This window comes from Rhinoderma darwinii, chromosome 1 (genome assembly GCF_050947455.1).
Source record: "Rhinoderma darwinii isolate aRhiDar2 chromosome 1, aRhiDar2.hap1, whole genome shotgun sequence".
Lineage (NCBI taxonomy): Eukaryota > Metazoa > Chordata > Amphibia > Anura > Rhinodermatidae > Rhinoderma > Rhinoderma darwinii.
This window is the reverse complement of record NC_134687.1, coordinates 247431491-247454804: the sequence shown is the minus strand read 5'-3', so window position 1 is coordinate 247454804 and position 23314 is coordinate 247431491. Positions and strand designations below refer to the sequence as shown.

The 23314-nt window shown below is 41.5% G+C and overlaps 96 pseudogenes; all 96 read left to right on the top strand.

Annotated features, from left to right (window-relative positions):
* The first annotated feature begins 285 nt into the window (after positions 1–285).
* Positions 286–404, top strand: LOC142736951 (5S ribosomal RNA; annotated as a pseudogene).
* A 67-nt stretch (positions 405–471) lies between these two features.
* LOC142731525 (5S ribosomal RNA) lies at positions 472–590 on the top strand (annotated as a pseudogene).
* Positions 591–657: 67 nt separating this feature from the next.
* Positions 658–776, top strand: LOC142677664 (5S ribosomal RNA; annotated as a pseudogene).
* Positions 777–843: 67 nt separating this feature from the next.
* LOC142696186 (5S ribosomal RNA) lies at positions 844–962 on the top strand (annotated as a pseudogene).
* Positions 963–1029: 67 nt separating this feature from the next.
* LOC142737182 (5S ribosomal RNA) lies at positions 1030–1148 on the top strand (annotated as a pseudogene).
* Positions 1149–1746: 598 nt separating this feature from the next.
* On the top strand, positions 1747–1865 carry LOC142686410 (5S ribosomal RNA; annotated as a pseudogene).
* Positions 1866–1932: 67 nt separating this feature from the next.
* On the top strand, positions 1933–2051 carry LOC142671605 (5S ribosomal RNA; annotated as a pseudogene).
* Positions 2052–2118: 67 nt separating this feature from the next.
* On the top strand, positions 2119–2237 carry LOC142734121 (5S ribosomal RNA; annotated as a pseudogene).
* Positions 2238–2304: 67 nt separating this feature from the next.
* On the top strand, positions 2305–2423 carry LOC142697955 (5S ribosomal RNA; annotated as a pseudogene).
* A 67-nt stretch (positions 2424–2490) lies between these two features.
* Positions 2491–2609, top strand: LOC142670279 (5S ribosomal RNA; annotated as a pseudogene).
* A 253-nt stretch (positions 2610–2862) lies between these two features.
* Positions 2863–2981, top strand: LOC142737252 (5S ribosomal RNA; annotated as a pseudogene).
* Positions 2982–3048: 67 nt separating this feature from the next.
* On the top strand, positions 3049–3167 carry LOC142738193 (5S ribosomal RNA; annotated as a pseudogene).
* Positions 3168–3234: 67 nt separating this feature from the next.
* LOC142725998 (5S ribosomal RNA) lies at positions 3235–3353 on the top strand (annotated as a pseudogene).
* A 439-nt stretch (positions 3354–3792) lies between these two features.
* On the top strand, positions 3793–3911 carry LOC142685782 (5S ribosomal RNA; annotated as a pseudogene).
* A 67-nt stretch (positions 3912–3978) lies between these two features.
* Positions 3979–4097, top strand: LOC142703747 (5S ribosomal RNA; annotated as a pseudogene).
* Positions 4098–4164: 67 nt separating this feature from the next.
* Positions 4165–4283, top strand: LOC142706954 (5S ribosomal RNA; annotated as a pseudogene).
* A 253-nt stretch (positions 4284–4536) lies between these two features.
* On the top strand, positions 4537–4655 carry LOC142735760 (5S ribosomal RNA; annotated as a pseudogene).
* Positions 4656–4722: 67 nt separating this feature from the next.
* LOC142674849 (5S ribosomal RNA) lies at positions 4723–4841 on the top strand (annotated as a pseudogene).
* Positions 4842–4908: 67 nt separating this feature from the next.
* LOC142693622 (5S ribosomal RNA) lies at positions 4909–5027 on the top strand (annotated as a pseudogene).
* Positions 5028–5094: 67 nt separating this feature from the next.
* LOC142736861 (5S ribosomal RNA) lies at positions 5095–5213 on the top strand (annotated as a pseudogene).
* A 67-nt stretch (positions 5214–5280) lies between these two features.
* On the top strand, positions 5281–5399 carry LOC142725987 (5S ribosomal RNA; annotated as a pseudogene).
* Positions 5400–5652: 253 nt separating this feature from the next.
* On the top strand, positions 5653–5771 carry LOC142671473 (5S ribosomal RNA; annotated as a pseudogene).
* Positions 5772–5838: 67 nt separating this feature from the next.
* On the top strand, positions 5839–5957 carry LOC142665641 (5S ribosomal RNA; annotated as a pseudogene).
* Positions 5958–6024: 67 nt separating this feature from the next.
* On the top strand, positions 6025–6143 carry LOC142736774 (5S ribosomal RNA; annotated as a pseudogene).
* Positions 6144–6210: 67 nt separating this feature from the next.
* LOC142731052 (5S ribosomal RNA) lies at positions 6211–6329 on the top strand (annotated as a pseudogene).
* Positions 6330–6396: 67 nt separating this feature from the next.
* Positions 6397–6515, top strand: LOC142738141 (5S ribosomal RNA; annotated as a pseudogene).
* A 253-nt stretch (positions 6516–6768) lies between these two features.
* LOC142705622 (5S ribosomal RNA) lies at positions 6769–6887 on the top strand (annotated as a pseudogene).
* Positions 6888–6954: 67 nt separating this feature from the next.
* Positions 6955–7073, top strand: LOC142737945 (5S ribosomal RNA; annotated as a pseudogene).
* A 615-nt stretch (positions 7074–7688) lies between these two features.
* Positions 7689–7808, top strand: LOC142696764 (5S ribosomal RNA; annotated as a pseudogene).
* Positions 7809–7875: 67 nt separating this feature from the next.
* On the top strand, positions 7876–7994 carry LOC142736522 (5S ribosomal RNA; annotated as a pseudogene).
* A 67-nt stretch (positions 7995–8061) lies between these two features.
* On the top strand, positions 8062–8180 carry LOC142736521 (5S ribosomal RNA; annotated as a pseudogene).
* Positions 8181–8247: 67 nt separating this feature from the next.
* Positions 8248–8366, top strand: LOC142688812 (5S ribosomal RNA; annotated as a pseudogene).
* Positions 8367–8808: 442 nt separating this feature from the next.
* On the top strand, positions 8809–8927 carry LOC142702796 (5S ribosomal RNA; annotated as a pseudogene).
* A 67-nt stretch (positions 8928–8994) lies between these two features.
* LOC142711372 (5S ribosomal RNA) lies at positions 8995–9113 on the top strand (annotated as a pseudogene).
* A 439-nt stretch (positions 9114–9552) lies between these two features.
* LOC142736949 (5S ribosomal RNA) lies at positions 9553–9671 on the top strand (annotated as a pseudogene).
* A 67-nt stretch (positions 9672–9738) lies between these two features.
* LOC142731520 (5S ribosomal RNA) lies at positions 9739–9857 on the top strand (annotated as a pseudogene).
* A 253-nt stretch (positions 9858–10110) lies between these two features.
* LOC142702641 (5S ribosomal RNA) lies at positions 10111–10229 on the top strand (annotated as a pseudogene).
* Positions 10230–10296: 67 nt separating this feature from the next.
* Positions 10297–10415, top strand: LOC142737181 (5S ribosomal RNA; annotated as a pseudogene).
* Positions 10416–10854: 439 nt separating this feature from the next.
* On the top strand, positions 10855–10973 carry LOC142732884 (5S ribosomal RNA; annotated as a pseudogene).
* A 67-nt stretch (positions 10974–11040) lies between these two features.
* On the top strand, positions 11041–11159 carry LOC142686399 (5S ribosomal RNA; annotated as a pseudogene).
* A 67-nt stretch (positions 11160–11226) lies between these two features.
* LOC142671352 (5S ribosomal RNA) lies at positions 11227–11345 on the top strand (annotated as a pseudogene).
* A 67-nt stretch (positions 11346–11412) lies between these two features.
* On the top strand, positions 11413–11531 carry LOC142733999 (5S ribosomal RNA; annotated as a pseudogene).
* Positions 11532–11598: 67 nt separating this feature from the next.
* On the top strand, positions 11599–11717 carry LOC142709821 (5S ribosomal RNA; annotated as a pseudogene).
* A 67-nt stretch (positions 11718–11784) lies between these two features.
* Positions 11785–11903, top strand: LOC142670268 (5S ribosomal RNA; annotated as a pseudogene).
* A 253-nt stretch (positions 11904–12156) lies between these two features.
* Positions 12157–12275, top strand: LOC142736399 (5S ribosomal RNA; annotated as a pseudogene).
* A 67-nt stretch (positions 12276–12342) lies between these two features.
* LOC142738487 (5S ribosomal RNA) lies at positions 12343–12461 on the top strand (annotated as a pseudogene).
* A 67-nt stretch (positions 12462–12528) lies between these two features.
* On the top strand, positions 12529–12647 carry LOC142735602 (5S ribosomal RNA; annotated as a pseudogene).
* A 67-nt stretch (positions 12648–12714) lies between these two features.
* Positions 12715–12833, top strand: LOC142686687 (5S ribosomal RNA; annotated as a pseudogene).
* Positions 12834–13272: 439 nt separating this feature from the next.
* Positions 13273–13391, top strand: LOC142685771 (5S ribosomal RNA; annotated as a pseudogene).
* A 254-nt stretch (positions 13392–13645) lies between these two features.
* LOC142671230 (5S ribosomal RNA) lies at positions 13646–13764 on the top strand (annotated as a pseudogene).
* Positions 13765–13831: 67 nt separating this feature from the next.
* On the top strand, positions 13832–13950 carry LOC142737064 (5S ribosomal RNA; annotated as a pseudogene).
* A 253-nt stretch (positions 13951–14203) lies between these two features.
* Positions 14204–14322, top strand: LOC142698380 (5S ribosomal RNA; annotated as a pseudogene).
* Positions 14323–14389: 67 nt separating this feature from the next.
* On the top strand, positions 14390–14508 carry LOC142712027 (5S ribosomal RNA; annotated as a pseudogene).
* Positions 14509–14575: 67 nt separating this feature from the next.
* LOC142676317 (5S ribosomal RNA) lies at positions 14576–14694 on the top strand (annotated as a pseudogene).
* Positions 14695–14761: 67 nt separating this feature from the next.
* LOC142671030 (5S ribosomal RNA) lies at positions 14762–14880 on the top strand (annotated as a pseudogene).
* A 67-nt stretch (positions 14881–14947) lies between these two features.
* LOC142674653 (5S ribosomal RNA) lies at positions 14948–15066 on the top strand (annotated as a pseudogene).
* A 67-nt stretch (positions 15067–15133) lies between these two features.
* Positions 15134–15252, top strand: LOC142736059 (5S ribosomal RNA; annotated as a pseudogene).
* Positions 15253–15319: 67 nt separating this feature from the next.
* Positions 15320–15438, top strand: LOC142671125 (5S ribosomal RNA; annotated as a pseudogene).
* Positions 15439–15505: 67 nt separating this feature from the next.
* On the top strand, positions 15506–15624 carry LOC142674631 (5S ribosomal RNA; annotated as a pseudogene).
* Positions 15625–15691: 67 nt separating this feature from the next.
* LOC142738441 (5S ribosomal RNA) lies at positions 15692–15810 on the top strand (annotated as a pseudogene).
* Positions 15811–15877: 67 nt separating this feature from the next.
* LOC142668755 (5S ribosomal RNA) lies at positions 15878–15996 on the top strand (annotated as a pseudogene).
* A 253-nt stretch (positions 15997–16249) lies between these two features.
* On the top strand, positions 16250–16368 carry LOC142735635 (5S ribosomal RNA; annotated as a pseudogene).
* A 67-nt stretch (positions 16369–16435) lies between these two features.
* LOC142694993 (5S ribosomal RNA) lies at positions 16436–16554 on the top strand (annotated as a pseudogene).
* A 67-nt stretch (positions 16555–16621) lies between these two features.
* On the top strand, positions 16622–16740 carry LOC142736520 (5S ribosomal RNA; annotated as a pseudogene).
* Positions 16741–16996: 256 nt separating this feature from the next.
* Positions 16997–17115, top strand: LOC142701347 (5S ribosomal RNA; annotated as a pseudogene).
* A 67-nt stretch (positions 17116–17182) lies between these two features.
* On the top strand, positions 17183–17301 carry LOC142736320 (5S ribosomal RNA; annotated as a pseudogene).
* A 67-nt stretch (positions 17302–17368) lies between these two features.
* Positions 17369–17487, top strand: LOC142687217 (5S ribosomal RNA; annotated as a pseudogene).
* A 67-nt stretch (positions 17488–17554) lies between these two features.
* LOC142675588 (5S ribosomal RNA) lies at positions 17555–17673 on the top strand (annotated as a pseudogene).
* Positions 17674–17740: 67 nt separating this feature from the next.
* Positions 17741–17859, top strand: LOC142696307 (5S ribosomal RNA; annotated as a pseudogene).
* Positions 17860–17926: 67 nt separating this feature from the next.
* Positions 17927–18045, top strand: LOC142736823 (5S ribosomal RNA; annotated as a pseudogene).
* Positions 18046–18116: 71 nt separating this feature from the next.
* Positions 18117–18235, top strand: LOC142734054 (5S ribosomal RNA; annotated as a pseudogene).
* Positions 18236–18302: 67 nt separating this feature from the next.
* Positions 18303–18421, top strand: LOC142671019 (5S ribosomal RNA; annotated as a pseudogene).
* Positions 18422–18488: 67 nt separating this feature from the next.
* Positions 18489–18607, top strand: LOC142707198 (5S ribosomal RNA; annotated as a pseudogene).
* A 67-nt stretch (positions 18608–18674) lies between these two features.
* LOC142736813 (5S ribosomal RNA) lies at positions 18675–18793 on the top strand (annotated as a pseudogene).
* A 68-nt stretch (positions 18794–18861) lies between these two features.
* LOC142736319 (5S ribosomal RNA) lies at positions 18862–18980 on the top strand (annotated as a pseudogene).
* Positions 18981–19047: 67 nt separating this feature from the next.
* On the top strand, positions 19048–19166 carry LOC142735873 (5S ribosomal RNA; annotated as a pseudogene).
* A 67-nt stretch (positions 19167–19233) lies between these two features.
* LOC142736204 (5S ribosomal RNA) lies at positions 19234–19352 on the top strand (annotated as a pseudogene).
* Positions 19353–19605: 253 nt separating this feature from the next.
* LOC142725975 (5S ribosomal RNA) lies at positions 19606–19724 on the top strand (annotated as a pseudogene).
* A 67-nt stretch (positions 19725–19791) lies between these two features.
* On the top strand, positions 19792–19910 carry LOC142723175 (5S ribosomal RNA; annotated as a pseudogene).
* A 70-nt stretch (positions 19911–19980) lies between these two features.
* Positions 19981–20099, top strand: LOC142670555 (5S ribosomal RNA; annotated as a pseudogene).
* Positions 20100–20166: 67 nt separating this feature from the next.
* Positions 20167–20285, top strand: LOC142735634 (5S ribosomal RNA; annotated as a pseudogene).
* Positions 20286–20353: 68 nt separating this feature from the next.
* LOC142690875 (5S ribosomal RNA) lies at positions 20354–20470 on the top strand (annotated as a pseudogene).
* Positions 20471–20541: 71 nt separating this feature from the next.
* Positions 20542–20660, top strand: LOC142738182 (5S ribosomal RNA; annotated as a pseudogene).
* A 67-nt stretch (positions 20661–20727) lies between these two features.
* Positions 20728–20846, top strand: LOC142675577 (5S ribosomal RNA; annotated as a pseudogene).
* Positions 20847–20913: 67 nt separating this feature from the next.
* LOC142696300 (5S ribosomal RNA) lies at positions 20914–21032 on the top strand (annotated as a pseudogene).
* A 67-nt stretch (positions 21033–21099) lies between these two features.
* On the top strand, positions 21100–21218 carry LOC142736822 (5S ribosomal RNA; annotated as a pseudogene).
* A 71-nt stretch (positions 21219–21289) lies between these two features.
* On the top strand, positions 21290–21408 carry LOC142734043 (5S ribosomal RNA; annotated as a pseudogene).
* Positions 21409–21475: 67 nt separating this feature from the next.
* Positions 21476–21594, top strand: LOC142670907 (5S ribosomal RNA; annotated as a pseudogene).
* Positions 21595–21661: 67 nt separating this feature from the next.
* Positions 21662–21780, top strand: LOC142707176 (5S ribosomal RNA; annotated as a pseudogene).
* A 67-nt stretch (positions 21781–21847) lies between these two features.
* LOC142687699 (5S ribosomal RNA) lies at positions 21848–21966 on the top strand (annotated as a pseudogene).
* Positions 21967–22034: 68 nt separating this feature from the next.
* Positions 22035–22153, top strand: LOC142736318 (5S ribosomal RNA; annotated as a pseudogene).
* Positions 22154–22220: 67 nt separating this feature from the next.
* Positions 22221–22339, top strand: LOC142735872 (5S ribosomal RNA; annotated as a pseudogene).
* A 67-nt stretch (positions 22340–22406) lies between these two features.
* Positions 22407–22525, top strand: LOC142736202 (5S ribosomal RNA; annotated as a pseudogene).
* A 253-nt stretch (positions 22526–22778) lies between these two features.
* LOC142725964 (5S ribosomal RNA) lies at positions 22779–22897 on the top strand (annotated as a pseudogene).
* Positions 22898–22964: 67 nt separating this feature from the next.
* Positions 22965–23083, top strand: LOC142736324 (5S ribosomal RNA; annotated as a pseudogene).
* A 70-nt stretch (positions 23084–23153) lies between these two features.
* Positions 23154–23272, top strand: LOC142670533 (5S ribosomal RNA; annotated as a pseudogene).
* Positions 23273–23314: the final 42 nt, after the last annotated feature.

The window sequence follows — 23314 nt, the reverse complement described above, 5'->3', positions numbered from 1 at the left end:
AGACTGTCTGGGAATCCGTGGTGCGGTTGACTTTTTATTATGTCGTTTAGATTTTGTTTCACAATCGATTAAAAAGGACTATGGATTAAAGCATTTAATGTCAATGGCCATTCTAAGCTGAATGTGCCTGCTCTCGTTAGATCGCTGAAGTTACTCAGCTTAACGCCTCGCTAGTACCAGTGTGGGAGACTGTCTGGGAATCCGTGGTGCGGTTGAATTTTTATCATGTCGTTTAGATTTTGTTTCACAATCGATTAAAAAGGACTATGGATTAAATCATTTAATGTCAATGGCCATTCTAAGCTGAATGTGCCTGCTCTCGTCAGATCACAGAAGTTACACAGCTTAAGGCCTCGCTAGTACCAGTGTGGGAGACTGTCTGGGAATCCGTGGTGCGGTTGACTTTTTATTATGTCGTTTAGATTTTGTTTCACAATCGATTAAAAAGGACTATGGATTAAAGCATTTAATGTCAATGGCCATTCTAAGCTGAATGTGCATGCTCTCGTCAGATCGCAGAAGTTACACAGCTTAAGGCCTCGGTAGTACTAGTGTGGGAGACTGTCTGGGAATCCGTGGTGCGGTTGACTTTTTATTATGTCGTTTAGATTTTGTTTCACAATCGATTAAAAAGGACTATGGATTAAAGAATTTAATGTCAATGGCCATTCTAAACTGCATGTGCCTGCTCTCGTCAGATCGCAGAAGTTACACAGCTTAAGGCCTCGCTAGTACCAGTGTGGGAGACTGTCTGGGAATCCGTGGTGTGGTTGACTTTTTATTATGTCGTTTAGATTTTGTTTCACAATAGATTAAATAGGACTATAGATTAAAGCATTTAACGTCAATGGCCATTCTAAGCTGAATGTGCCTGCTCTCGTCAGAACGCAGAAGTTACACAGCTTAAGGCCTCGCTAGTACCAGTGTGGGAGACTGTCTGGGAATCCATGGTGCGGTTGCATTTTTATTATGTCGTTTAGATTTTGTTTCACAATCGATTAAAAAGGACTATGGATTATAGCATTTAATATCAATGGCCATTCTAAGCTGAATGTCCCTGCTCTCGTCAGATCGCAGAAGTTACACAGCTTAAGGCCTCGCTAGTACCAGTGTGGGAGACTGTCTGGGAATCCGTGGTGCGGTTGACTTTTTATTATGTTGTTTAGATTTTGTTTCACAATAGATTAAATAGGACTATGGATTAAGGCTTTTAATGTCAATGGCCATTCTAAGCTGAATGTGCCTGCTATCGTCAGATCGCAGAAGTTACACAGCTTATGGCCTTGCTTTTACCAGTGTGGGAGACTGTCTGGGAATCCGTGGTGCGGTTGACTTTTTATTATGTCGTTTAGATTTTGTTTCACAATCGATTAAAAAGGACTATGGATTAAAGGATTTAATGTCAATGGCTATTCTAAGCTGAATGTGCCTGCTCTCGTTAGATCGCTGAAGTTACACAGCTTAACGCCTCGCTAGTACCAGTGTGGGAGACTGTCTGGGAATCCGTGGTGCGGTTGACTTTTTATTATGTTGTTTAGATTTTGTTTAACAATAGATTAAATGGGACTATGGATTAAGGCTTTTATTGTCAATGGCCATTCTAAGCTGAATGTGCCTGCTCTCGTCAGATCGCAGAAGTTACACAGTTTAAGGCCTCGCTAGTACCAGTGTGGGAGACTTTTTATTATGTTGTTTAGATTTTGTTTCACAATAGATTAAAAAGGACTATGGATTAAATCATTTAATGTCAATGGCCATTCTAAGCTGAATGTCCCTTCTCTCGTCAGATCGCAGAAGTTACACAGCTTAAGGCCTCGCTAGTACCAGTGTGGGAGACTGTCTGGGAATCCGTGGTGCGGTTGACTTTTTATTATGTTGTTTAGATTTTGTTTCACAATAGATTAAATAGGACTATGGATTAAGGCTTTTAATGTCAATGGCCATTCTAAGCTGAATGTGCCTGCTCTCGTCAGATCGCAGAAGTTACACAGCTTAAGGCCTCGCTAGTACCAGTGTGGGAGACTGTCTGGGAATCCGTGGTGCGGTTGACTCTTTATTATGTTGTTTAGATTTTGTTTCACAATAGATTAAATGGGACTATGGATTAAGGCTTTTAATGTCAATTGCCATTCTAAGCTGAATGTGCCTGCTCTCGTCAGATCGCAGAAGTTACACAGCTTAAGGCCTCGCTAGTACCAGTGTGGGAGACTGTCTGGGAATCCGTGGTGCGGTTGACTTTTTATTATGTCGTTTAGATTTTGTTTCACAATAGATTAAATAGGACTATGGATTAAAGTATTTAACGTCAATGGCCATTCTAAGCTGAATGTGCCTGCTCTCGTCAGAACGCAGAAGTTACACAGCTTAAGGCCTCACTAGTATCATTGTGGGAGACTGTCTGGGAATCCGTGGTGTGGTTGAATTTTTATTATGTCGTTTAGATTTTGTTTCACAATCGATTAAAAAGGACTATGGATTAAAGCATTTAATGTCAATGCCCATTCTAAGCTGAATGTCCCTGCTCTCGTCAGATCGCAGAAGTTACACAGCTTAAGGCCTCGCTAGTACCAGTGTGGGAGACTGTCTGGGAATCCGTGGTGCGGTTGACTTTTTATTATGTCGTTTAGATTTTGTTTCACAATCGATTAAACAGGACTATGGATTAAAACATTTAATGTCAATGGCCATTCTAAGCTGAATGTGCCTCCTCTCGTCAGATCACAGAAGTTACACAGCTTAAGGCCTCGCTAGTATAAGTGTGGGAGACTGTCTGGGAATCCGTGGTGCGGTTGACTTTTTATTATGTCGTTTAGATTTTGTTTCACAATCGATTAAAAAGGACTATGGATTAAAGCATTTAATGTCAATGGCCATTCTAAGCTGCATGTGCCTGCTCTCGTCAGATCGCAGAAGTTACACAGCTTAAGGCCTCGCTAGTACCAGTGTGGGAGGCTGTCTGGGAATCCGTGGTGCGGTTGACTTTTTATTATGTCGTTTAGATTTTGTTTCACAATAGATTAAATAGGACTATAGATTAAAGCATTTAACGTCAATGGCCATTCTAAGCTGAATGTGCCTGCTCTCGTCAGAACGCAGAAGTTACACAGCTTAAGGCCTCGCTAGTACCAGTGTGGGACACTGTCTGGGAATCCGTGGTGCGATTGAATTTTTATTATGTCGTTTAGATTTTGTTTCACAATCGATTAAAAAGGACTATGGAATATAGCATTTAATGTCAATGGCCATTCTAAGCTGAATGTCCCTGCTCTCGTCAGATCGCAGAAGTTACACAGCTTAAGGCCTCGCTAGTACCAGTGTGGGAGACTGTCTGGGAATCCGTGGTGCGGTTGACTTTTTATTATGTTGTTTAGATTTTGTTTCACAATAGATTAAATAGGACTATGGATTAAGGCTTTTAATGTCAATGGCCATTCTAAGCTGAATGTGCCTGCTATCGTCAGATCGCAGAAGTTACACAGCTTACGGCCTTGCTAGTACCAATGTGGGAGACTGTCTGGGAATCCGTGGTGCGGTTGACTTTTTATTATGTCGTTTAGATTTTGTTTCACAATCGATTAAAAAGGACTATGGATTAAAGCATTTAATGTCAATGGCCATTCTAAGCTGAATGTGCCTGCTCTCGTTAGATCGCTGAAGTTACACAGCTTAACGCCTCGCTAGTACCAGTGTGGGAGACTGTCTGGGAATCCGTGGTGCGGTTGAATTTTTATTATGTCGTTTAGATTTTGTTTCACAATCGATTAAAAAGGACTATGGATTAAATCATTTAATGTCAATGGCCATTCTAAGCTGAAAGTCCCTGCCCTCGTCAGATCGCAGAAGTTACACAGCTTAAGGCCTCGCTAGTACCAGTGTGGGAGACTGTCTGGGAATCCGTGGTGCGGTTGAATTTTTATTATGTCGTTTAGATTTTGTTTCACAATCGATTAAAAAGGACTATGGATTAAAGCATTTAATGCCAATGGCCATTCTAAGCTGAATGTGCCTGCTCTCGTTAGATCGCAGAAGTTACACAGCTTAACGCCTCGCTAGTACTAGTGTGGGAGACTGTCTGGGAATCCGTGGTGCGGTTGACATTTTATTATGTCGTTTAGATTTTGTTTCACAATAGATTAAATAGGACTATGGATTAAAGCATTTAACGTCAATGGCCATTCTAAGCTGAATGTCCCTGCTCTCGTCAGATCGCAGAAGTTGCACAGCTTAAGGCCTCGCAAGTACAAGTGTGGGAGACTGTCTGGGAATCCGTGGTGCGGTTGACTTTTTATTATGTCGTTTAGATTTTGTTTCACAATCGATTAAAAAGGACTATGGATTAAAGCATTTAATGTCAATGGCCATTCTAAGCTGAATGTCCCTGCTCTCGTCAGATCGCAGAAGTTGCACAGCTTAAGGCCTCGCTAGTACCAGTGTGGGAGACTCTCTGGGAATCCGTGGTGCGGTTTTCTTTTTATTATGTCGTTTAGATTTTGTTTCACAATAGATTAAATAGGACTATGGATTAAAACATTTAACGCCAATGGCCATTCTAAGCTGAATGTGCCTGCTCTCGTCAGAACGCAGAAGTTACACAGCTTAAGGCCTCGCTAGTACCAGTGTGGGAGACTGTCTGGGAATCCGTGGTGCGGTTGCCTTTTTATTATGTCGTTTAGATTTTGTTTCACAATCGATTAAAAAGGACTATGGATTAAAACATTTAGTGTCAATAGCCATTCTAAGCTGAATGTGCCTGCTCTCGTCAGATTGCAGAAGTTACACAGCTTAAGGCCTCGCTAGTACCAGTGTGGGAGACTGTCTGGGAATCAGTGGTGCGGTTGACTTTTTATTATGTCGTTTAGATTTTGTTTCACAGTAGATTAAATAGGACTATGGATTAAAGCATTTAACGTCAATGGCCATTCTAAGCTGAATGTGCCTGCTCTCGTCAGATCGCAGAAGTTACACAGCTTAAGCCCTCGCTAGTACCAGTGTGGGAGACTGTCTGGGAATCCATGGTGCGGTTGACTTTTTATTATGTCGTTTAGATTTTGTTTCACAATAGATTAAATAGGACTATAGATTAAAGCATTTAACGTCAATGGCCATTCTAAGCTGAATGTGCCTGCTCTCGTCAGAACGCAGAAGTTACACAGCTTAAGGCCTCGCTAGTACCAGTGTGGGAGACTGTCCGGGAATCCGTGGTGCGGTTGAATTTTTATTATGTCGTTTAGATTTTGTTTCACAATCGATTAAAAAGGACTATGGAATATAGCATTTAATGTCAATGGCCATTCTAAGCTGAATGTCCCTGCTCTCGTCAGATCGCAGAAGTTACACAGCTTAAGGCCTCGCTAGTACCAGTGTGGGAGACTGTCTGGGAATCCGTGGTGCGGTTGACTTTTTATTATGTTGTTTAGATTTTGTTTCACAATAGATTAAATAGGACTATGGATTAAGGCTTTTAATGTCAATGGCCATTCTAAGCTGAATGTGCCTGCTATCGTCAGATCGCAGAAGTTACACAGCTTATGGCCTTGCTAGTACCAGTGTGGGAGACTGTCTGGGAATCCGTGATGCGGTTGACTTTTTATTATGTCGTTTAGATTTTGTTTCACAATAGATTAAATAGGACTATGGATTAAAGCATTTAACGTCAATGGCCATTCTAAGCTGAATGTGCCTGCTCTCGTCAGATCGCAGAAGTTACACAGCTTAAGGCCTCGCTAGTACCAGTGTGGGAGACTGTCTGGGAATCCGTGGTGCGGTTGACTTTTTATTATGTCGTTTAGATTTTGTTTCACAATCGATTAAAAAGGACTATGGATTAAAGCATTTAATGTCAATGGCCATTCTAAGCTGAATGTGCCTGCTCTCGTCAGATCGCAGAAGTTACACAGCTTAAGGCCTCGGTAGTACTAGTGTGGGAGACTGTCTGGGAATCCGTGGTGCGGTTGACTTTTTATTATGTCGTTTAGATTTTGTTTCACAATCGATTAAAAAGGACTATGGATTAAAGAATTTAATGTCAATGGCCATTCTAAGCTGCATGTGCCTGCTCTCGTCAGATCGCAGAAGTTACACAGCTTAAGGCCTCGCTAGTACCAGTGTGGGAGACTGTCTGGGAATCCGTGGTGTGGTTGACTTTTTATTATGTCGTTTAGATTTTGTTTCACAATAGATTAAATAGGACTATAGATTAAAGCATTTAACGTCAATGGCCATTCTAAGCTGAATGTGCCTGCCCTCGTCAGAACGCAGAAGTTACACAGCTTAAGGCCTCGCTAGTACCAGTGTGGGAGACTGTCTGGGAATACGTGGTGCGGTTGACTTTTTATTATGTTGTTTAGATTTTGTTTCACAATAGATTAAATAGGACTATGGATTAAGGCTTTTAATGTCAATGGCCATTCTAAGCTGAATGTGCCTGCTCTCGTCAGATCGCAGAAGTTACACAGCTTAAGGCCTCGCTAGTACCAGTGTGGGAGACTGTCTGGGAATCCGTGATGCGGTTGACTTTTTATTATGTTGTTTAGATTCTGTTTCACAATAGATTAAATAGGACTATGGATTAAGGCTTTTAATGTCAATGGCCATTCTAAGCTGAATGTGCCTTTTATCGTCAGATCGCAGAAGTTACACAGCTTATGGCTTTGCTAGTACCAGTGTGGGAGACTGTCTGGGAATCCGTGGTGCGGTTGACTTTTTATTATGTCGTTTAGATTTTGTTTCACAATAGATTAAATAGGACTATGGATTAAAGCATTTGACGTCAATGGCAATTCTAAGCCAAATGTCCCTGCTCTCGTCAGATCGCAGAAGTTACACAGCTTAAGGCCTCGCTAGTACCAGTGTGGGAGACTGTCTGGGAATCCGTGGTGCGGTTGACTTTTTATTATGTTGTTTAGATTTTGTTTCACAATAGATTAAATAGGACTATGGATTAAGGCTTTTAATGTCAATGGCCATTCTAAGCTGAATGTCCCTGCTCTCGTCAGATCGCAGAAGTTACACAGCTTAAGGCCTCGCTAGTACCAGTGTGGGAGACTGTCTGGGAATCCGTGGTGCGGTTGAATTTTTATTATGTCGTTTAGATTTTGTTTCCCAATCGATTAAAAAGGACTATGGATTAAAGCATTTGATGTCAATGGCCATTCTAAGCTGAGTGTCCCTGCTCTTGTCAGATCGCAGAAGTTACACAGCTTAAGGCCTCGCTAGTACCAGTGTGGGAAAAAGTGTCTGGGAATCCGTGGTGCGGTTGACTTTTTATTATGTTGTTTAGATTTTGTTTCACAATCGATTAAAAAGGACTATGGATTAAAGCATTTAATGTCAATGGCCATTCTAAGATGAATGTGCCTGCTCTCGTTAGATCGCAGAAGTTACACAGCTTAACGTCTCGCTAGTGCCAGTGTGGGAGACTGTCTGGGAATCCGTGGTGCGGTTGACATTTTATTATGTCGTTTAGATTTTGTTTCACAATAGATTAAATAGGACTATGGATTAAAGGATTTAATGTCAATGGCCATTCTAAGCTGAATGTGCCTGCTCTCGTCAGATCGCAGAAGTTACACAGCTTAAGTCCTCGCTAGTACCAGTGTGGGAATCCGTGGTGCGGTTGAATTTTTATTATGTCGTTTAGATTTTGTTTCACAATCGATTAAAAAGGACTATGGATTAAAGCATTTAATGTCAACGGCCATTCTAAGCTGAATGTCCCTGCTCTCGTCAGATCGCAGAAGTTACACAGCTTTAAGGCCTCGCTAGTACCAGTGTGGGAGACTGTCTGGGAATCCATGGTGCGGTTGACTTTTTATTATGTCGTTTAGATTTTGTTTCACAATCGATTAAAAAGGACTATGGATTAAAGGATTTAATGTCAATGGCCATTCTAAGCTGAATGTGCCTGCTCTCGTCAGATCGCAGAAGTTACACAGCTTAAGGCCTCGCTAGTACCAGTGTGGGAGACTGTCTGGGAATCCGTGGTGCGGTTGAATTTTTATTATGTCGTTTAGATTTTGTTTCACAATAGATTAAATAGGACTATGGATTAAAGCATTTAACGTCAATGGCCATTCTAAGCTGAATGTGCCTGCTCTCGTCAGATCGCAGAAGTTACACAGCTTAAGGCCTCGCTAGTACCAGTGTGGGAGACTGTCTGGGAATCCGTGGTGCGGTTGAATTTTTATTATGTCGTTTAGATTTTGTTTCACAATCGATTAAAAAGGACTATGGATTAAAGCATTTAATGTCAATGGCAATTCTAAGCTTAATGTCCCTGCTCTCATCAGATTGCAGAAGTTACACAGCTTAAGGCCTCGCTAGTACCAGTGTGGGAGACTGTCTGGGAATCCGTGGTGCAGTTGACTTTTTATTATGTCGTTTAGATTTTGTTTCACAATCGATTAAAAAGGACTATGGATTAAAGCATTTTTTGATGTCAATGGCCATTCTAAGCTGAATGTGAATGCTCTCGTCAGATCGCATTAGTTACACAGCTTAAGGCCTCGCTAGTACCAGTGTGGGAGACTGTCTGGGAATCCGTGGTGCGTTTGACTTTTTATTATGTCGTTTAGATTTTGTTTCACAATCGATTAAAAAGGACTATGGATTAACGCATTTTATGCCATTGGCCATTCTAAGCTGAATGTGCCTGCTCTCGTTAGATCGCAGAAGTTACACAGCTTAACGCCTCGCTAGTACTAGTGTGGGAGACTGTCTGGGAATCCGTGGTGCGGTTGACTTTTTATTATGTCGTTTAGATTTTGTTTCACAATCGATTAAAAAGGACTATGGATTAACGCATTTAATGTCAATGGCCATTCTAAGCTGAATGTGCCTGCTCTCGTTAGATCGCTGAAGTTACACAGCTTAACGCCTCGCTAGTACTAGTGTGGGAGACTGTCTGGGAATCCGTGGTGCAGTTGACTTTTTATTATGTCGTTTAGATTTTGTTTCACAATAGATTAAATAGGACTATGGATTAAAGCAATTAACGTCAATGGCAATTCTAAGCTGAATGTCCCTGCTCTCGTCAGATCGCAGAAATTGCACAGCTTAAGGCCTCGCTAGTACAAGTGTGGGAGACTGTCTGGGAATCCGTGGTGCGGTTGACTTTTTATTATGTTGTTTAGATTTTGTTTCACAATAGATTAAATAGGACTATGGATTAAGGCTTTTAATGTCAATGGCCATTCTAAGCTGAATGTGCCTGCTATCGTCAGATCGCAGAAGTTACACAGTTTATGGCCTTGCTAGTACCAGTGTGGGAGACTGTCTGGGAATCCGTGGTGCGGTTGACTTTTTATTATGTCGTTTAGATTTTGTTTCACAATCGATTAAAAAGGACTATGGATTAAAGCATTTAATGTCAATGGCCATTCTAAGCTGAATGTGCCTGCTCTCGTTAGATCGCTGAAGTTACTCAGCTTAACGCCTCGCTAGTACCAGTGTGGGAGACTGTCTGGGAATCCGTGGTGCGGTTGAATTTTTATCATGTCGTTTAGATTTTGTTTCACAATCGATTAAAAAGGACTATGGATTAAATCATTTAATGTCAATGGCCATTCTAAGCTGAATGTGCCTGCTCTCGTCAGATCACAGAAGTTACACAGCTTAAGGCCTCGCTAGTACCAGTGTGGGAGACTGTCTGGGAATCCGTGGTGCGGTTGACTTTTTATTATGTCGTTTAGATTTTGTTTCACAATCGATTAAAAAGGACTATGGATTAAAGCATTTAATGTCAATGGCCATTCTAAGCTGAATGTGCATGCTCTCGTCAGATCGCAGAAGTTACACAGCTTAAGGCCTCGGTAGTACTAGTGTGGGAGACTGTCTGGGAATCCGTGGTGCGGTTGACTTTTTATTATGTCGTTTAGATTTTGTTTCACAATCGATTAAAAAGGACTATGGATTAAAGAATTTAATGTCAATGGCCATTCTAAACTGCATGTGCCTGCTCTCGTCAGATCGCAGAAGTTACACAGCTTAAGGCCTCGCTAGTACCAGTGTGGGAGACTGTCTGGGAATCCGTCGTGTGGTTGACTTTTTATTATGTCGTTTAGATTTTGTTTCACAATAGATTAAATAGGACTATAGATTAAAGCATTTAACGTCAATGGCCATTCTAAGCTGAATGTGCCTGCTCTCGTCAAAACGCAGAAGTTACACAGCTTAAGGCCTCGCTAGTACCAGTGTGGGAGACTGTCTGGGAATCCGTGGTGCGGTTGCATTTTTATTATGTCGTTTAGATTTTGTTTCACAATCGATTAAAAAGGACTATGGATTATAGCATTTAATATCAATGGCCATTCTAAGCTGAATGTCCCTGCTCTCGTCAGATCGCAGAAGTTACACAGCTTAAGGCCTCGCTAGTACCAGTGTGGGAGACTGTCTGGGAATCCGTGGTGCGGTTGACTTTTTATTATGTTGTTTAGATTTTGTTTCACAATAGATTAAATAGGACTATGGATTAAGGCTTTTAATGTCAATGGCCATTCTAAGCTGAATGTGCCTGCTATCGTCAGATCGCAGAAGTTACACAGCTTATGGCCTTGCTTTTACCAGTGTGGGAGACTGTCTGGGAATCCGTGGTGCGGTTGACTTTTTATTATGTCGTTTAGATTTTGTTTCACAATCGATTAAAAAGGACTATGGATTAAAGGATTTAATGTCAATGGCTATTCTAAGCTGAATGTGCCTGCTCTCGTTAGATCGCTGAAGTTACACAGCTTAACGCCTCGCTAGTACCAGTGTGGGCGACTGTCTGGGAATCCGTGGTGCGGTTGACTTTTTATTATGTTGTTTAGATTTTGTTTCACAATAGATTAAATGGGACTATGGATTAAGGCTTTTAATGTCAATGGCCATTCTAAGCTGAATGTGCCTGCTCTCGTCAGATCGCAGAAGTTACACAGCTTAAGGCCTCGCTAGTACCAGTGTGGGAGACTGTCTGGGAATCCGTGGTGTGGTTGACTTTTTATTATGTTGTTTAGATTTTGTTTCACAATAGATTAAAAAGGACTATGGATTAAATCATTTAATGTCAATGGCCATTCTAAGCTGAATGTCCCTTCTCTCGTCAGATCGCAGAAGTTACACAGCTTAAGGCCTCGCTAGTACCAGTGTGGGAGACTGTCTGGGAATCCGTGGTGCGGTTGACTTTTTATTATGTTGTTTAGATTTTGTTTCACAATAGATTAAATAGGACTATGGATTAAGGCTTTTAATGTCAATGGCCATTCTAAGCTGAATGTGCCTGCTCTCGTCAGATCGCAGAAGTTACACAGCTTAAGGCCTCGCTAGTACCAGTGTGGGAGACTGTCTGGGAATCCGTGGTGCGGTTGACTCTTTATTATGTTGTTTAGATTTTGTTTCACAATAGATTAAATGGGACTATGGATTAAGGTTTTTAATGTCAATTGCCATTCTAAGCTGAATGTGCCTGCTCTCGTCAGATCGCAGAAGTTACACAGCTTAAGGCCTCGCTAGTACCAGTGTGGGAGACTGTCTGGGAATCCGTGGTGCGGTTGACTTTTTATTATGTCGTTTAGATTTTGTTTCACAATAGATTAAATAGGACTATGGATTAAAGCATTTAACGTCAATGGCTATTCTAAGCTGAATGTGCCTGCTCTCGTCAGAACGCAGAAGTTACACAGCTTAAGGCCTCACTAGTATCATTGTGGGAGACTGTCTGGGAATCCGTGGTGTGGTTGAATTTTTATTATGTCGTTTAGATTTTGTTTCACAATCGATTAAAAAGGACTATGGATTAAAGCATTTAATGTCAATGCCCATTCTAAGCTGAATGTCCCTGCTCTCGTCAGATCGCAGAAGTTACACAGCTTAAGGCCTCGCTAGTACCAGTGTGGGAGACTGTCTGGGAATCCGTGGTGCGGTTGACTTTTTATTATGTCGTTTAGATTTTGTTTCACAATCGATTAAACAGGACTATGGATTAAAACATTTAATGTCAATGGCCATTCTAAGCTGAATGTGCCTGCTCTCGTCAAATCACAGAAGTTACACAGCTTAAGGCCTCGCTAGTATAAGTGTGGGAGACTGTCTGGGAATCCGTGGTGCGGTTGACTTTTTATTATGTCGTTTAGATTTTGTTTCACAATCGATTAAAAAGGACTATGGATTAAAGCATTTAATGTCAATGGCAATTCTAAGCTGAATGTGCCTGCTCTCGTCAGATCGCAGAAGTTACACAGCTTAAGGCCTCGGTAGTACTAGTGTGGGAGACTGTCTGGGAATCCGTGGTGCGGTTGAATTTTTATTATGTCGTTTAGATTTTGTTTCACAATCGATTAAAAAGGACTATGGATTAAAGCATTTAATGTCAATGGCCATTCTAAGCTGCATGTGCCTGCCCTCGTCAGATCGCAGAAGTTACACAGCTTAAGGCCTCGCTAGTACCAGTGTGGGAGACTGTCTGGGAATCCGTGGTGCGGTTGACTTTTTATTATGTCGTTTAGATTTTGTTTCACAATAGATTAAATAGGACTATAGATTAAAGCATTTAACGTCAATGGCCATTCTAAGCTGAATGTGCCTGCTCTCGTCAGAACGCAGAAGTTACACAGCTTAAGGCCTCGCTAGTACCAGTGTGGGAGACTGTCTGGGAATCCGTGGTGCGATTGAATTTTTATTATGTCGTTTAGATTTTGTTTCACAATCGATTAAAAAGGACTATGGAATATAGCATTTTATGTCAATGGCCATTCTAAGCTGAATGTCCCTGCTCTCGTCAGATCGCAGAAGTTGCACAGCTTAAGGCCTCGCTAGTACCAGTGTGGGAGACTGTCTGGGAATCTGTGGTGCGGTTGACTTTTTATTATGTTGTTTAGATTTTGTTTCACAATAGATTAAATAGGACTATGGATTAAGGCTTTTAATGTCAATGGCCATTCTAAGCTGAATGTGCCTGCTATCGTCAGATCGCAGAAGTTACACAGCTTATGGCCTTGCTAGTACCAGTGTGGGAGACTGTCTGGGAATCCGTGGTGTGGTTGTCTTTTTATTATGTCGTTTAGATTTTGTTTCACAATCGATTAAAAAGGACTATGGATTAAAGCATTTAATGTCAATGGCCATTCTAAGCTGAATGTGCCTGCTCTCGTTAGATCGCTGAAGTTACACAGCTTAACGCCTCGCTAGTACCAGTGTGGGAGACTGTCTGGGAATCCGTGGTGCGGTTGAATTTTTATTATGTCGTTTAGATTTTGTTTCACAATCGATTAAAAAGGACTATGGATTAAATCATTTAATGTCAATGGCCATTCTAAGCTGAAAGTCCCTGCCCTCGTCAGATCGCAGAAGTTACACAGCTTAAGGCCTCGCTAGTACCAGTGTGGGAGACTGTCTGGGAATCCGTGGTGCGGTTGAATTTTTATTATGTCGTTTAGATTTTGTTTCACAATCGATTAAAAAGGACTATGGATTAAAGCATTTAATGTCAATGGCCATTCCAAGCTGAATGTCCCTGCTCTCGTCAGATCGCAGAAATTACACAGCTTTAAGTCCTCGCTAGTACCAGTGTGGGAGACTGTCTGGGAATCCATGGTGCGGTTGACTTTTTATTATGTCGTTTAGATTTTGTTTCACAATCGATTAAAAAGGACTATGGATTAAAGGATTTAATGTCAATGGCCATTCTAAGCTGAATGTGCCTGCTCTCGTCAGATCGCAGAAGTTACACAGCTTAAGGCCTCGCTAGTACCAGTGTGGGAGACTGTCTGGGAATCCGTGGTGCGGTTGACTTTTTATTATGTCGTTTAGATTTTGTTTCACTTTCGATTAAAAAGGACTATGGATTAAAGCCTTTAATGTTAATGGCCATTCTAAGCTGAATGTGCCTGCTCTCGTTAGATCGCAGAAGTTAAACAGCTTAACGCCTCGCTAGTACCAGTGTGGGAGACTGTCTGGGAATCCGTGGTGCGGTTGACTTTTTATAATGTCGTTTAGATTTTGTTTCACAATAGATTAAATAGGACTATGGATTAAAGCATTTAACGTCAATGGCCATTCTAAGCTGAATGTGCCTGCTCTCGTCGGATTGCAGAAGTTACACAGCTTAAGGCCTCGCTAGTACCAGTGTGGGAGACTGTCTGGGAATCCGTGGTGCGTTTCACTTTTTATTATCTCGTTTAGATTTTGTTTCACAATCGATTAAAAAGGACTATGGATTAAAGCATTTAATGCCAATGGCCATTCTAAGCTGAATGTGCCTGCTCTCGTTAGATCGCAGAAGTTACACAGCTTAACGCCTCGCTAGTACTAGTGTGGGAGACTGTCTGGGAATCCGTGGTGCGGTTGACTTTTTATTATGTCGTTTAGATTTTGTTTCACAATAGATTAAATAGGACTATGGATTAAAGCATTTAACGTCAATGGCCATTCTAAGCTGAATGTCCCTGCTCTCGTCAGATCGCAGAAGTTGCACAGCTTAAGGCCTCGCTAGTACCAGTGTGGGAGACTGTCTGGGAATCCGTGGTGCGGTTTTCTTTTTATTATGTAGTTTAGATTTTGTTTCACAATAGATTAAATAGGACTATGGATTAAAACATTTAACGCCAATGGCCATTCTAAGCTGAATGTGCCTGCTCTCGTCAGAACGCAGAAGTTACACAGCTTAAGGCCTCGCTAGTACCAGTGTGGGAGACTGTCTGGGAATCCTTGGTGCGGTTGCCTTTTTATTATGTCGTTTAGATTTTGTTTCACAATCGATTAAAAAGGACTATGGATTAAAACATTTAGTGTCAATGGCCATTCTAAGCTGAATGTGCCTGCTCTCGTCAGATTGCAGAAGTTACACAGCTTAAGGCCTCGCTAGTACCAGTGTGGGAGACTGTCTGGGAATCAGTGGTGCGGTTGACTTTTTATTATGTCGTTTAGATTTTGTTTCACAGTAGATTAAATAGGACTATGGATTAAAGCATTTAACGTCAATGGCCATTCTAAGCTGAATGTGCCTGCTCTCGTCAGATCGCAGAAGTTACACAGCTTAAGGCCTCGCTAGTACCAGTGTGGGAGACTGTCTGGGAATCCGTGGTGCGGTTTAATTTTTATTATGTCGTTTAGATTTTGTTTCACAATCGATTAAAAAGGACTATGGATTAAAGCATTTAGTGTCAATGGCCATTCTAAGCTGAATGTGCCTGCTCTCGTCAGATCGCAAAAGTTACACAGCTTAAGGCCTCGCTAGTACCAGTGTGGGAGACTGTCTGGGAATCCGTGGTGCGGTTGACTTTTTATTATGTCGTTTAGATTTTGTTTCACAATCGATTAAAAAGGACTATGGATTAAAGCATTTAATGTCAATGGCCATTCTAAGCTGAATGTGCCTGCTCTCGTCAGATCGCAGAAGTTACACAGCTTAAGGCCTCGCTAGTACCAGTGTGGGAGACTGTCTGGGAATCCGTGGTGCGGTTGACTTTTTATTATGTCGTTTAGATTTTGTTTCACAATAGATTAAATAGTACTATGGATTAAAGCATTTAACGTCAATGGCCATTCTAAGCTGAATGTGCCTGCTCTCGTCAGATCGCAGAAGTTACACAGCTTAAGGCCTCGCTAGTACCAGTGTGGGAGACTGTCTGGGAATCCGTGGTGCGGTTTAATTTTTATTATGTCGTTTAGATTTTGTTTCACAATCGATTAAAAAGGACTATGGATTAAAGCATTTAATGTCAATGGCCATTCTAAGCTGAATGTCCCTGCTCTCGTCAGATCGCAGAAGTTACTCAGCTTAAGGCCTCGCTAGTACCAGTGTGGGAGGCTGTCTGGGAATCCGTGGTGCGGTTGACTTTTTATTATGTCGTTTAGATTTTGTTTCACAATCGATTAAAAAGGACTATGGATTAAAGCATTTAATGTCAATGGCCATTCTAAGCTGAATGTGCCTGCCCTCGTCAGATCGCAGAAGTTACACAGCTTAAGGCCTCGCTAGTACCAGTGTGGGATACTGTCTGGGAATCCGTGGTGCGGTTGACTTTTTATTATGTTGTTTAGATTTTATTTCACAATAGATTAAATAGGACTATGGATTAAGGCTTTTAATGTCAATGGCCATTCTAAGCTGAATGTTCCTGCTCTCGTTAGATCGCAGAAGTTACACATCTTAACGCCTCGCTAGTACTAGTGTGGGAGACTGTCTTGGAATCCGTGGTGCGTTTGACTTTTTATTATGTCGTTTAGATTTTGTTTCACAATAGATTAAATAGGACTATGGATTAAAGTATTTAACGTCAATGGCCATTCTAAGCTGAATGTGCCTGCTCTCGTCAGATCGCAGAAGTTACACAGCTTAAGGCCTCGCTAGTACCAGTGTGGGAGACTGTCTGGGAATCCGTGGTGCGGTTGCCTTTTTATTATGTCGTTTAGATTTTGTTTCACAATCGATTAAAAAGGACTATGGATTAAAGCATTTAATGTTAATGGCCATTCTAAGCTGAATGTGCCTGCTCTCGTTAGATCGCAGAAGTTAAACAGCTTAACGCCTCGCTAGTACCAGTGTGAGAGACTGTCTGGGAATCCGTGGTGCGGTTGACTTTTTATTATGTCGTTTAGATTTTGTTTCACAATAGATTAAATAGGACTATGGATTAAAGCATTTAATGTCAATGGCCATTCTAAGCTGAATGTGCCTGCTCTCGTCAGATCGCAGAAGTTACACAGCTTAAGGCCTCGCTAGTACCAGTGTGGGAGACTGTCTGGGAATCCGTGGTGCGGTTGAATTTTTATTATGTCGTTTAGATTTTGTTTCACAATCGATTAAAAAGGACTATGGATTAAAGCATTTAATGTCAATGGCCATCCTAAGCAGAATGTCCCTGCTCTGGTCAGATTGCAGAAGTTACACAGCTTAAGGCCTCGCTAGTACCAGTGTGGGAGACTGTCTGGGAATCCATGGTGCGGTTGACTTTTTATTATGTCGTTTAGATTTTGTTTCACAATCGATTAAAAAGGACTATGGATTAAAGCATTTTTTGATGTCAATGGCCATTCTAAGCTGAATGTACCTGCTCTCGTCAGATCGCAGAAGTTACACAGCTTAAGGCCTCGCTAGTACCAGTGTGGGAGACTGTCTGGGAATCCGTGGTGCGGTTGACTTTTTATTATGTCGTTTAGATTTTGTTTCACAATCGATTAAAAAGTACTATGGATTAAAGCATTTAATATCAATGGCCATTCTAAGCTGAATGTGCCTGCTCTCGTCAGATCGCAGAAGTTACACAGCTTAAGGCCTCGCTAGTACCAGTGTGGGAGACTGTCTGGGAATCCGTGGTGCGGTTGAATTTTTATTATGTCGTTTAGATTTTGTTTCACAATCGATTAAAAAGTACTATGGATTAAAGCATTTAATATCAATGGCCATTCTAAGCTGAATGTGCCTGCTCTCGTCAAATCGCAGAAGTTACACAGCTTAAGGCCTCGCTAGTACCAGTGTGGGAGACTGTCTGGGAATCCGTGGTGCGGTTGACTTTTTATTATGTCGTTTAGATTTTGTTTCACAATCGATTAAAAAGTACTATGGATTAAAGCATTTAATGTCAATGGCCATTCTAAGCTGAATGTGCCTGCTCTGGTCAGAACGCAGAAGTTACACAGCTTAAGGCCTCGCTAGTACAAGTGTGGGAGACTGTCTGGGAATCCGTGGTGCGGTTGACTTTTTATTATGTCGTTTAGATTTTGTTTCACAATAGATTAAATAGGACTATGGATTAAAGCATTTAACGTCAATGGCCATTCTAAGCTGAATGTGCCTGCTCTGGTCAGAACGCAGAAGTTACACAGCTTAAGGCCTCGCTAGTACCAGTGTGGGAGACTGTCTGGGATTCCGTGGTGCGGTTGACTTTTTATTATGTTGTTTAGATTTTGTTTCACAATAGATTAAATAGGACTATGGATTAAGGCTTTTAATGTCAATGTTCATTCTAAGCTGAATGTGCCTGCTCTCGTCAGATCGCAGAAGTTACACAGCTTAAGGCCTCGGTAGTACCAGTGTGGGAGACTGTCTGGGAATCCGTGGTGCGGTTGACTTTTTATTATGTCGTTTAGATTTTGTTTCACAATCGATTAAAAAGGACTATGGATTAAAGCATTTTTTTGATGTCAATGGCCATTCTAAGCTGAATGTGCTTGCTCTCGTCAGATCGCAGAAGTTACACAGCTTAAGGCCTCGCTAGTACCAGTGTGGGAGACTGTCTGGGAATCCGTGGTGCGGTTGACTTTTTATTATGTCGTTTAGATTTTGTTTCACAATCGATTAAAAAGTACTATGGATTAAAGCATTTAATGTCAATGGCCATTCTAAGCTGAATGTGCCTGCTCTCGTCAGATCGCAGAAGTTACACAGCTTAAGGCCTCGCTAGTACCAGTGTGGGAGACTGTCTGGGAATCCGTGGTGCGGTTGACTTTTTATTATGTCGTTTAGATTTTGTTTCACAATAGATTAAATAGGACTATGGATTAAAGCATTTAACGTCAATGGCCATTCTAAGCTGAATGTGCCTGCTCTGGTCAGAATGCAGAAGTTACACAGCTTAAGGCCTCGCTAGTACCAGTGTGGGAGACTGTCTGGGAATCCGTGGTGCGGTTGAATTTTTATTATGTCGTTTAGATTTTGTTTCACAATCGATTAAAAAGGACTATGGATTAAAGCCTTTAATGTCAATGGCCATTCTAAGCTGAATGTCCCTGCTCTCGTCAGATCGCAGAAGTTACACAGCTTAAGGCCTCCTTAGTACCAGTGTGGGAGACTGTCTGGGAATCCGTGGTGCGGTTGACCTTTTTATTATGTCGTTTAGATTTTGTTTCACAATCGATTAAAAAGTACTATGGATTAAAGCATTTAATATCAATGGCCATTCTAAGCTGAATGTGCCTGCTCTCGTCAGATCGCAGAAGTTACACAGCTTAAGGCCTCGCTAGTACCAGTGTGGGAGACTGTCTGGGAATCCGTGGTGCGGTTGAATTTTTATTATGTCGTTTAGATTTTGTTTCACAATCGATTAAAAAGTACTATGGATTAAAGCATTTAATATCAATGGCCATTCTAAGCTGAATGTGCCTGCTCTCGTCAGATCGCAGAAGTTACACAGCTTAAGGCCTCGCTAGTACCAGTGTGGGAGACTGTCTGGGAATCCGTGGTGCGGTTGACTTTTTATTATGTCGTTTAGATTTTGTTTCACAATCGATTAAAAAGTACTATGGATTAAAGCATTTAATGTCAATGGCCATTCTAAGCTGAATGTGCCTGCTCTCGTCAGATCGCAGAAGTTACACAGCTTAAGGCCTCGCTAGTACAAGTGTGGGAGACTGTCTGGGAATCCGTGGTGCGGTTGACTTTTTATTATGTCGTTTAGATTTTGTTTCACAATAGATTAAATAGGACTATGGATTAAAGCATTTAACGTCAATGGCCATTCTAAGCTGAATGTGCCTGCTCTGGTCAGAACGCAGAAGTTACACAGCTTAAGGCCTCGCTAGTACCAGTGTGGGAGACTGTCTGGGATTCCGTGGTGCGGTTGAATTTTTATTATGTCGTTTAGATTTTGTTTCACAATCGATTAAATAGGACTATGGATTAAAGCCTTTAATGTCAATGGCCATTCTAAGCTGAATGTCCCTGCTCTCGTCAGATCGCAGAAGTTACACAGCTTAAGGCCTCGCTAGTACCAGTGTGGGAGACTGTCTGGGAATCCGTGGTGCGGTTGACTTTTTATTATGTTGTTTAGATTTTGTTTCACAATAGATTAAATAGGACTATGGATTAAGGCTTTTAATGTCAATGGTCATTCTAAGCTGAATGTGCCTGCTCTCGTCAGATCGCAGAAGTTACACAGCTTAAGGCCTCGGTAGTACCAGTGTGGGAGACTGTCTGGGAATCCGTGGTGCGGTTGACGTTTTATTATGTCGTTTAGATTTTGTTTCACAATCGATTAAAAAGGACTATGGATTAAAGCATTTTTTGATGTCAATGGCTATTCTAAGCTGAATGTGCTTGCTCTCGTCAGATCGCAGAATTTACACAGCTTAAGGCCTCGCTAGTACCAGTGTGGGAGACTGTCTGGGAATCCGTGGTGCGGTTGACTTTTTATTATGTCGTTTAGATTTTGTTTCACAATCGATTAAAAAGTACTATGGATTAAAGCATTTAATGTCAATGGCCATTCTAAGCTGAATGTGCCTGCTCTCGTCAGATCGCAGAAGTTACACAGCTTAAGGCCTCGCTAGTACCAGTGTGGGAGACTGTCTGGGAATCCGTGGTGCGGTTGCCTTTTTATTATGTTGTTTAGATTTTGTTTCACAATAGATTAAATAGGACTATGGATTAAAGCTTTTAATGTCAAAGGCCATTCTAAGCTGAATGTGCCTGCTCTCGTCAGATCGCAGAAGTTACACAGCTTAAGGCCTCGCTAGTACCAGTGTGGGAGACTGTCTGGGAATCCGTGGTGCGTTTGACTTTTTATTATGTCGTTTAGATTTTGTTTCACAATCGATTAAAAAGGACTATGGATTAAAGCATTTTTTGATGTCAATGGCCATTCTAAGCTGAATGTGCCTGCTCTCGTCAAATCGCAGAAGTTACACAGCTTAAGGCCTCGCTAGTACCAGTGTGGGAGACTGTCTGGGAATCCGTGGTGCGGTTGACTTTTTATTATGTCGTTTAGATTTTGTTTCACAATCGATTAAAAAGTACTATGGATTAAAGCATTTAATGTCAATGGCCATTCTAAGCTGAATGTGCCTGCTCTGGTCAGAACGCAGAAGTTACACAGCTTAAGGCCTCGCTAGTACAAGTGTGGGAGACTGTCTGGGAATCCGTGGTGCGGTTGACTTTTTATTATGTCGTTTAGATTTTGTTTCACAATAGATTAAATAGGACTATGGATTAAAGCATTTAACGTCAATGGCCATTCTAAGCTGAATGTGCCTGCTCTGGTCAGAACGCAGAAGTTACACAGCTTAAGGCCTCGCTAGTACCAGTGTGGGAGACTGTCTGGGATTCCGTGGTGCGGTTGACTTTTTATTATGTTGTTTAGATTTTGTTTCACAATAGATTAAATAGGACTATGGATTAAGGCTTTTAATGTCAATGTTCATTCTAAGCTGAATGTGCCTGCTCTCGTCAGATCGCAGAAGTTACACAGCTTAAGGCCTCGGTAGTACCAGTGTGGGAGACTGTCTGGGAATCCGTGGTGCGGTTGACTTTTTATTATGTCGTTTAGATTTTGTTTCACAATCGATTAAAAAGGACTATGGATTAAAGCATTTTTTTGATGTCAATGGCCATTCTAAGCTGAATGTGCTTGCTCTCGTCAGATCGCAGAAGTTACACAGCTTAAGGCCTCGCTAGTACCAGTGTGGGAGACTGTCTGGGAATCCGTGGTGCGGTTGACTTTTTATTATGTCGTTTAGATTTTGTTTCACAATCGATTAAAAAGTACTATGGATTAAAGCATTTAATGTCAATGGCCATTCTAAGCTGAATGTGCCTGCTCTCGTCAGATCGCAGAAGTTACACAGCTTAAGGCCTCGCTAGTACCAGTGTGGGAGACTGTCTGGGAATCCGTGGTGCGGTTGACTTTTTATTATGTCGTTTAGATTTTGTTTCACAATAGATTAAATAGGACTATGGATTAAAGCATTTAACGTCAATGGCCATTCTAAGCTGAATGTGCCTGCTCTGGTCAGAATGCAGAAGTTACACAGCTTAAGGCCTCGCTAGTACCAGTGTGGGAGACTGTCTGGGAATCCGTGGTGCGGTTGAATTTTTATTATGTCGTTTAGATTTTGTTTCACAATCGATTAAAAAGGACTATGGATTAAAGCCTTTAATGTCAATGGCCATTCTAAGCTGAATGTCCCTGCTCTCGTCAGATCGCAGAAGTTACACAGCGTAAGGCCTCCTTAGTACCAGTGTGGGAGACTGTCTGGGAATCCGTGGTGCGGTTGACCTTTTTATTATGTCGTTTAGATTTTGTTTCACAATCGATTAAAAAGTACTATGGATTAAAGCATTTAATATCAATGGCCATTCTAAGCTGAATGTGCCTGCTCTCGTCAGATCGCAGAAGTTACACAGCTTAAGGCCTCGCTAGTACCAGTGTGGGAGACTGTCTGGGAATCCGTGGTGCGGTTGAATTTTTATTATGTCGTTTAGATTTTGTTTCACAATCGATTAAAAAGTACTATGGATTAAAGCATTTAATATCAATGGCCATTCTAAGCTGAATGTGCCTGCTCTCGTCAGATCGCAGAAGTTACACAGCTTAAGGCCTCGCTAGTACCAGTGTGGGAGACTGTCTGGGAATCCGTGGTGCGGTTGACTTTTTATTATGTCGTTTAGATTTTGTTTCACAATCGATTAAAAAGTACTATGGATTAAAGCATTTAATGTCAATGGCCATTCTAAGCTGAATGTGCCTGCTCTCGTCAGATCGCAGAAGTTACACAGCTTAAGGCCTCGCTAGTACAAGTGTGGGAGACTGTCTGGGAATCCGTGGTGCGGTTGACTTTTTATTATGTCGTTTAGATTTTGTTTCACAATAGATTAAATAGGACTATGGATTAAAGCATTTAACGTCAATGGCCATTCTAAGCTGAATGTGCCTGCTCTGGTCAGAACGCAGAAGTTACACAGCTTAAGGCCTCGCTAGTACCAGTGTGGGAGACTGTCTGGGATTCCGTGGTGCGGTTGAATTTTTATTATGTCGTTTAGATTTTGTTTCACAATCGATTAAATAGGACTATGGATTAAAGCCTTTAATGTCAATGGCCATTCTAAGCTGAATGTCCCTGCTCTCGTCAGATCGCAGAAGTTACACAGCTTAAGGCCTCGCTAGTACCAGTGTGGGAGACTGTCTGGGAATCCGTGGTGCGGTTGACTTTTTATTATGTTGTTTAGATTTTGTTTCACAATAGATTAAATAGGACTATGGATTAAGGCTTTTAATGTCAATGGTCATTCTAAGCTGAATGTGCCTGCTCTCGTCAGATCGCAGAAGTTACACAGCTTAAGGCCTCGGTAGTACCAGTGTGGGAGACTGTCTGGGAATCCGTGGTGCGGTTGACTTTTTATTATGTCGTTTAGATTTTGTTTCACAATCGATTAAAAAGGACTATGGATTAAAGCATTTTTTGATGTCAATGGCTATTCTAAGCTGAATGTGCTTGCTCTCGTCAGATCGCAGAATTTACACAGCTTAAGGCCTCGCTAGTACCAGTGTGGGAGACTGTCTGGGAATCCGTGGTGCGGTTGACTTTTTATTATGTCGTTTAGATTTTGTTTCACAATCGATTAAAA